Here is a 9,687-nt window from a genome sequence, read left to right on the forward strand (position 1 = left end):
CTTGGCCTTTTGAAGCTGCAGCCTTTTACTGTAACTTGCAGTGCACAGTGCTAAAACTGCGCTCTTTCCGCGAGCTGCAAAACCGTTGCTCTGCTCTGCTCTGCTGCATTCACTGTCACTCTTAACACCTGCTTGCCTCGTGCTCATCCACTCGCTCCATATGCGCACGCGCACAGACATGCTCACCTGTCTCTTAAAGGAGCCACACCCCTCTAATGACACCAGTCTCTTTCTATGGATTTTTCCTCCTGATTCTTCATGGCTGCTTAAACAGGTGAATATTGTTTCCTTTGTGTCTAAGCATGTCCAACTTCTTAAAAAGAAAGAAAGAAAAAAGTTTCCAAAATTAACTTCACTGCACTAATTTAAGACCTGACAAATTTACCGCATCTGGTAACGTGCAGTATTATTTCTAAAGTGTCGTAATAATCAGACTAACGTCACACTTTGACGCATGGCATCCTGATTCTCATCCTCTTGAGCTCACTTTTTAAAGTAATCACTGATCCTACAAGCCATGTCTGCAAAGCTGAAAACATTACACTGATCAGATGTAATGTTCATTAAAAGGCTGAAATGTTCTGCCACTGGTTGTGAAATGTGTAGACGTTCAGCCAGGAGCACATTTTGCTGGTTGCAAAATGTGTAAATTAAAGAAAAGGCTTTTATATTATATTTATGTTCAACTACACTGCAAGAGAGTCCTGAATTGCTGAAAACAAAAGCTATGACCTTGTACTTAATTTGATTTTAAATATCTTTACTCCTTAAATGAACACATTAGCTTTTATGTTGCATTTAATTTAATGTTACATAAATATGTTTATTTTATTGAATCATAATCATTAGAACTCCTAGAATATGTTCACTTAACCCAGGTAAAGGCACATGGTACACATGCACAAGTACCTCATTTTGAGCCAGAAAAAAAAAAAGATTAATTGTGAAAATAATCAGCAGGTTAATCGATAGTGACAATGATCATTAGTTGCAGCCCTATTTGATGACATCCCTTAATTTAAGGGATTGTGACCAAGCAGTCAAAAAACAACAAACTAGCAGCAAATATAGGTTTCTTAAGAAATTGGAAATTACATCATGAATTAGTGTGTGGTGTGGCCAACCCTACAAACATAAAATGTAGTTTACATTTGTATATTTATTAGAATTAAGAACATTTTTACCAATGCATAATTCATCTTTGCTACAGGAAAGTTTTCCTTACCATAATTTATTTCAACAAAATTAATGCATTTTTTTTTAAAAAGAATTTTTAAAACTTCTTTAGGAGCTGTAACTAGTCAACTGGAATTCAATGTTTCACCTCTCATCAGAAAGGCTTCTTCAGTTCTTTAAATCTTGATCTTTGGCAATTGACCCTGATAAAATATCTGTGACAAGCTTAAAACCAGCCAGTCAAGGAGAAAGAGAGTCAAAGTCATCATCTAAATGTACAATAATGGTGGAGTACATACAGGATGAAGGGCTGAATAACAAAGCCACCGTGCACACGTTATGTTTGCTGTATCATAGGAAATTAACAATGATTATGTTCAAGAAGGTCATGGAGATCAATGTAATCAGCATACTAATTGACACTACACACTAGCTACCGTCTTCTGTATAAGTTTAAGTGACATGTAACGCCAACATGCCAATTACAGTCATTAATCTGATACTCGTAAACATAACCAGTAGACAGTCTCACAATAGAAACCTGGAATGAAGTAGCCAAGGCTCATAGTGACAGTCACTTCAAGAATTAGTGCTTAACTCATAATCTGAGCCACCGATCCTCAGTTAAGAGTGACACACAAATAGCTGGTCGGTGGAGAGCTCACTTCTGAGACTAAAAATTTAAAAAAGTTCATTTTTGGCAAAATCTCAACATGCTGGGAATGTCATTCTCTAAAATCATTAAGCAATTACAGAATACCACTAATTAAATGATTAAATCATAATGGGCAGCCCACATGAAGCAGCCAGTCATAAAAATATGTCTTCATTGCTCTAAAATAAAAACTATCATTATCTAAGTTTGAGGACTGCATTTTAATTAAGTCACGGTACACGGATTGCCGTCCAATTTCCACCATATAAACTTGTCAGGCCTAAGTATAATAATATTCATATGTGAACTGAATTTAGATTTAATCAGTGGTGGAATATAACAAAGTACATTTACAAAGTACTGTACTGTCTCAATATACTTGCACTATACTTGAATATATCCATCTTATGCACGTTTATACCTCTCCTCCAATACATCTACCTGACAGTTATGCATTTTTTTGACAATATTTGCTCTGAGATGCAATGACATGCAAGTCGAAAGTAAGGCTGCACATTATGGTAAGAAAAAAAAGTCATCTTGCGATTATTTTGACTGAAATTGCAATACATGCTATGATTGGTGGGAGTGGAAATCATCATTTATGCATCATAATTTTCATTTTGACTGAAAAAAACATTTTTTTACATCTGGAGAACAAGATTTTCAAGCCAGACCATCTACGTAGCACCACAATACTTCATTATAATACTGGAATGTCACATTGAAGCCCCAGTAGGAAATGATAGAAAAAAATAGACTTAAGAACAGATACCTCAAATTTGTACTTGAGTAAATACAGTAATGCAGTAAGGCCTCAACCAGGGTCCAGAAAAACAAAAGAATACACAATGGGTAAAATGCAAAAAAACAGTCCAAGAAAATGAGTATCAGGTCCAACACAAGAAGGCATAACCAGGAGAAGGCAGGATGACACACAATGTACAAGGACGAACTGATAAAGAAACACAGGGACTAAATAAACAAAGAACCAATCAGACACAGGTGAACAGACAGGTGAAACCAATGGCAATCAAAAGAGCAGGAAAAGGACAAAGACACAGTAAACAGACGCTTCACAGGTCTTCATAGGGGTCCTGTTTCACAAGTAAGTACGTGATAGAAATATACAACCATTTTCTCACATTGTTAAATCACTCTTTACAAACAGGTCTAGCTTTTCGACAGTTTGGCACAAGTGGCTCCAACGCAGTGCACTGTGTGGTTCAAACATTTCATCTTACTCAGATAAATCAAACAGCCTCCAAACATTATGGTCTGCTAGAAAGTAAAATACACACAAACTCTGGATGTGTATCATGCCATGAACCCAAAGTGAGCACACAACAAGTTAACCCAAACAAATTGCTGGACACAATCAAACAAACTTACCCATGTGGCAGCATGATCACATGACAAAGGGATTTGACAAACCACACCCAACCTTATATACCCTCCCCTTCCCTTAACTCCTCCCCTGTGCACTGACAGGTGAATCTCTCAACACACTCAGGTCTCACAAGTGAGATTCAAGTTTGAGATTTTGATCACTTAAATAGCTAATAATTGTTGTCAGTCTTTAAATTAAACACAAGGAAAAATTTTTAACCACATCTTAATTAATATTATCTTGCTGAACCTTCCTGAAACAGGCGTCTTAAAACAATAGTTTACCCAAAAATGAAAATACACTCAACATCTACTCATGTAAAAAAAAGAACACACACACAGAAAAAAAAACACATAAAAGTGTCCGTAAGCTGCAACATTAAAATTTGACCCAAAAAGACACCATTTCCACCATGTTTTTAGCCTAAATGCCAACTGTAGCCTCTCAGAGCGGGGCCACGCGCACACGCCTGGAAAGGATTTCGTTCACAACCATAGACATATACACGTAGACGCCGTATTGAACGCTGAATCATACGTCGACATCGCCGCTATATTGAATGTGGCAAGAGCGAACGGAGAAGATGCCTCATTCATTCATGCAGAGTGGCAACACACGGAAAAAGCTGTGCAGGACCATTCTTTTCCAAGGTTTTTAGCTTACAAACACACACACACACACAGACTGTAGTATGTATATAATTCATCGATCACTGAATATCAAAATGATTAATCAAAATCAGTTAAATGTAAACGTTTGTGCTCTTTATTCAGAAAACCTCACATCTACGTCTCAGGATCTGGTTATTACAAACACAGATGTTTAATATTAATATTTCAATGTTTATCATCACAATAACAGTGTTACATACATCGGTAGCTGTAAAAACTCAGAAAAACATTAGAAAATACAAAAGGAATAAAAGGCATTAACTTAAATCACTTTGTAAAAAGGCGCTTTATGAAGTTTGGTCCATTTCCTTGCATTAGTTTATGGGACAGATCTGTCACATCCAATATGGCGGACACGCTGACGTATCGCAGCAACGGGCCAACCCGCTCAATGAGGCGTCTACGTTTGTATGTCACATATATAGTCTGCGGCTGCAGCAAATAAATGATGTTCCTCTTCTATGTCAAAGTCCTTGGACATTTTCTTGTTTGTTGAATGTTTGCAAAGTCAACTCTGCACGTAACAAGTCACTTTTTCTGTGCAGATCTCTCTCTGTTGTCTAAGTCGCTTCCAGGTAACACGTAAACGCAGGTGTGGAGGTATCACAAGATCTCGTGTATCTCGTGTTGCACTGCTAGGGTGAGAACTTGTGTACCCATTTTTTTTAAAACTTCAACAAGCTTATAAGACACACAAAGTTAACACCTACACATTTTCACGAATTTCCACATTTTAGTCCAGGACAAACATTTCCAAACTTCATTTAATGATTATGATGTATTTTTCCTCACATTAGGTAGCATTTACTGTCAGTAGGCTATTCCTGTACACAGTATAAAAGGATACATGATTAATGTGTATCTTGGACTATCTGCCAATCACTTTGCACTTTCAGACAACAACAACACTGAAATAATTAAAAGAATAACCGCCGAGCGTTTCATTTTTATTTTATGTCACACACACACTCGTTTACACACAGAAGCCCACACCCACACACGCTGTCAGTCGATCACACAGACGTTCTCCCAAATGAAATTTGCTGTGGTCTCCGACAGCTGCAGGGTTTGCTGGTTTCTTAACAACTTAATTAAGCAAATCTCCCCTTTTTCCACCGAGGTAATGAGCGTAGTTTTACAGGGATTAAACAGTCTCCAGAGTTGAAAATAAGGCTTTATGCTTTAGCAATCTTATCTTCCTTTATCCATCCAGCCAATTTTCCATCCGCAGGATTATTAAAGGCAGAATCCTTGTTAGCCTTACCGTATTCTTCTCCTTTTAATTTGCAGGTGTTAATCTTAAAACGCTTAGTGCAACCTTCTGAAATGAGTAAGGCATACATTTCCCTTCTTGACTTGGATTATTGTTGACAGCAGATAATTGTTCATACAATTAAGAGGTGTCAAAGTAAATGTATACATGCATATAAGGGATAAATTAAAGGAAAACACGAAAACAGTGTCTTATTAAGCCCACCATTGGTTACCAGCGTTGCAATCTTGGCATTCATGTCTGTTGCGCTCCACTGAAGGAATAAACACCATCCGTGCATAAAATATCCCCTCATGGTGTTTTGATGTTGATCTCTAACATGTTGCTCCCACTGGTGGTCAGCTGGGACTGAATGTGAAGGACAGAGCAAATTATTCGCATAATTTTCATCCTCATCAAACGGCTCGATAACCCCTCGTGTCTTGTGTGGAAGCATTTGCATTGGCTGAGTTTCTCCACAAACACACACTTAAGGGTCAGCCATCTGTGTGTAAGCAGTACACTGTATGCAGATATATGCATTAGATATTATACAGTATGTACAGTTTAGTCATCTTGCCACTACTCTTTACATCCAACCTGACACAAATTTTTTTAAAAATGCGCCAGAATTTTTTCCTGAGTATATCCTTATATGTGCATATGTATATATAAATAACTTTATATATTGTTTTTATTTTATTTATGTATTTTATCATATTAGATTCTGATTTAAATTATCTGTATATACTCTATGTTGTGTGTAGCATGAAGGGAGTAAAGCTTTTTTGTTGTGCAACCATGTTGAATAGTAATAATTTATATTTCACATATAAATAAAAACTGGCAACTTTTTTGAATCAGGGTTTGAGACATTTAAACTGAAAATGTCATTTAAGTGCTCAGGAAAAACTGAGCAAACTCCATTTGCCAGTAAAGCACCAAAACAGCTACTAAATTGACCCTGAGGTAAGATGATTTGATCAACCAATGTCTGTTTTATGAACTTCCATGGTTAAATTTTCACCATTTACCTATCCCTTATATTTGTCAGAATTTAATAAAAGTATGCCTGCCTACTATCAGTTTTCAGGAATAGGCATTTCTTTCTTAGCTTGTTTTGCAACAAACAAAAAGCATGTTCAAGTCTCTGACCATGAAGTTGGTCTGCCATTTTTCTCCCAATGTGAGTCAGACCACTTCACTTCAGGCTGAACTTGTAAAAAAAAAAAGAAAACAGACAGTTGGATATTTCAGGCCTCTCTATCCAAATCTCAGAGAGTTAACAGTACTTTACATCAGAGATGAGAAAGTTCTCTCTCCCCTTGGGACTTTAAACCCGAGTAAACCACAGATAAGAATCTTTTTTTTAAATCTTTTTTTTTATATTTTCTTTTGGATCAGTAGGCACTTCTTGTACTATATGCATGACGGGACTGCAGGAGTAATTACACTCTCCAACTATCTTAATGGATTATGAAAAATAATAAGCTCTTACCAGGAGATAATTAGGACGTGTAAGTACGGGAGCTGCTGAGACCGGGCACGGTTGATTGTTACCTCTGGCGAGAGGCGATTGACGTTGAAGGGCAAATTATTCCGGAGTGTGAGCAATAGTTGCAGACTTGCTCGAACCGAGCCCCCCTTTTGTGGTCTTAATTGGTAGATGTGCAGATACGGGAAGGAGGAAGCCCCTCCGCACACACACACATAAAGACAGACAGTTTCAAAGGGCCTTGTTCTGGTCAAATTAAGTTTCCTTCCAATTAAGAGTTTTATCATCAGGTCTCTTAACTGAGTGTTGGATGTCTCCACACTCTTGCAAGCTCATGAACTTGACTAATGATGTCCACTAGGACTTGAACTGCCAGCAAGGGTGTTAAATGCTACCCCCTGCTGGTATTAAGACTTATTTAACATCTTACTCTGTTCAAGCACTGATATACTGCAGTGGTTCCAAACTTTTTTGGGCCTTTCACCTTTTAATATAAAGCTATATTTACTTTACAGTTTTACAGTTTAGACAAGGATTTTTGCAGGATTATAAGAGGCCGGAAGAGGGAACACTATCAGTATTTCTCATGAAATAAACAAAGATTACCATAAATAAATATTTTTCCTTATTAACCCTTGAAATTAGTGACTGGAAGGTGGCCAGTTCAAGAGTCCAGCATGGATCAGTCTATGTGAAGGTGTACTGGTAGCTGGAGAGTTACCAGTTCAGCTCTGGGACACGGCCATGGTGCCCTTGTGTAAGACACCTAATCGCTGTGGGTGCTGCACTCTGGAAACCTCTAACATCTCACATCAGTTGCATGTACAGGTTTTTCTATGTGCCTGTAAAGCACAAATTTGTGTTACGAGTGCAAAGATGAATTTCCCTCAAGGATAATTAGTATATATTACTATATATGATTACTCTCAAGTGTTGTGAGATATTTAAAGGGTCAGTTCACCCGAGAAACACATATTTCCCCCCTGGCCTGTAGTGCTTTTTATCCATCTAGATATTTTCTGGTGTGAGTTGCAGTTTTTGAGGTATCAGCTGTAGAGATGTCTGCCTTCTGTCCACTATAATGGGACTAAATGACACTCAGCTTGTGGTGCTCAAAGTACAAAAAAAAAAAAAAAAGAAAAATTCAAAACCCGTTTTCTTACAAAAATCATGAACTTTTTGTGAGCAGTTTTTTGTAGGATCCACCTTCTTTCTTGTAGAAAAGAAAGTCATTCTAGTAGAATCTGCTGCAGAAAGAAAGTAGTTCCTATATGAAACTGTTCACAAGGCCTGTGGATTATACTGAGTGCTAATCAGGTCACAATTTTTGGAAACTGACACTGGTTTTGAAATGTTCAAATGTACTGTTTTTTTTTTTGGGTGCTTTGAGCACCACAAGCTGAGTGCCATTTAGTTCCATTACACTGGAGAAAAGCCAGACATCTCTGCCGCTGATATCTCCAAAACTCTGCGACTCACACAGATAAATCTAGATGGATATATAGCACTGCATGAAAATATGTATTTCTGACTTTAGAGTGAACTGCCCCTTTAATAACAGGGCAGTAGAAAAAAACATTTCAGCTACAAAAATTCTAGTTTATTCCTTCAGAACTTCGATCTTTATATTTTGCTTGCCAATTCCTGAATACTTTTACCTTTAAGTTCCTAAATAACTTGTGTTGAGGGGTTGCAAGTAGACATAAATTCATACTAAGGGTGCCAAAATGGTGAAGAACTGCTGATCAAGCAAGCCCTAACATTTATTTTGGGACCCCTTTTTGGGGTCCTGAGACCCCGACTGGGAGTCACTCATCTCCTCTGTACACAATGCAATCATTAAGTATTTAGACAGCAAGACATATTTTGTTGTTTTGGCTTTACGTGCTCCAGTATATTGGATTTGAAATATATCTGTGGTTGAGATAACGGTACTGAATTTCAGTTTACATTTGGGGGCGTTAACATCAATACTGGGTTAATAATTTCAGCTCTGTTCACCCCATATGGACGTAAACACCAACATATCAAGGTTAGTCTACCTAAATGATAAAAAAAACAAACCCATCTGTAGATAGTTTTAAAATTCAACACCAACATATTGCAGCTTTCTAGAAACAGTGTCCCAGTTACTCTGAATCAGCCCCAGTTTGGGGAAGCAGCAGGAGCACCAGTGTAGGAAGCTATGCAATATACTGCTGTAGATTAGAGTCAATGGCAAAACATATTTTAGCCTAAAAAGAACACACGCACACCCCCAAAAAAAACACAATATGATGATGATTTTCGCCACTTAATCTTGCCATCAGATAGCCTTTTGTGATAAGAAACCGGTGTTAAATAAGTCAAATATCTCTCTGACTCAACCAAACTCCCAAATCATTGGTAAAATCACTGATTTTACCTTGCAGAACACATCAGCTACTTGTCTAACCTCTGGCTTGGTCGGTTAGTTTGTTTGTGTTTCTGCATAGCTTCAGCATTTTCAAAGGTTAGTTCACATGATACCACAAACAAACTAAAAGATTTTGGCAGCAGTAGACAAGCGACTTCTGAGTTCTGAAGTAAAATGACTGTTTCTGCCAAAGGCGTCTTGTTGAACAAGAGAGAGGGATATTAGCTTATAGAACGGCGTTTCCTGTTGGACAAGACAGCAAGGTTAAATTGACTTACTAATGCTTATATCATTAGTTTCCCATCAGAAAAGGGTGTCTGGTGGCAAGGTGAAGTGGTGAGAATATTCTAAATATAACATACGCTTAAACTAATACAGATTTTTTTTTTTTTTTGGGGGGGGGGCAGTTAAAACACATTTTGCTGCTGACTCTCTCCACAGCAATTAGGGGTAGGCAATATGGCCCAAAAATAATAATAATGATCACAATATTTGTTAAAATATGGACAGAATGTTTCATACAACCACACTTCAAAAAATCTCTTTAAGGGTGGTAACAGAGATGAACACTTCTTGAAGGAGTGAGACAGCATCAAGGCTACAATTCCCAAATTGTTCGCCCCAAATGGATGTGAACAAAATCATATTTAAGC

This window comes from Lutjanus erythropterus, chromosome 19, assembly GCF_056507025.1.
Source record: "Lutjanus erythropterus isolate fLutEry1 chromosome 19, fLutEry1.hap2, whole genome shotgun sequence".
Classification (NCBI taxonomy): Eukaryota; Metazoa; Chordata; class Actinopteri; order Lutjaniformes; family Lutjanidae; genus Lutjanus; species Lutjanus erythropterus.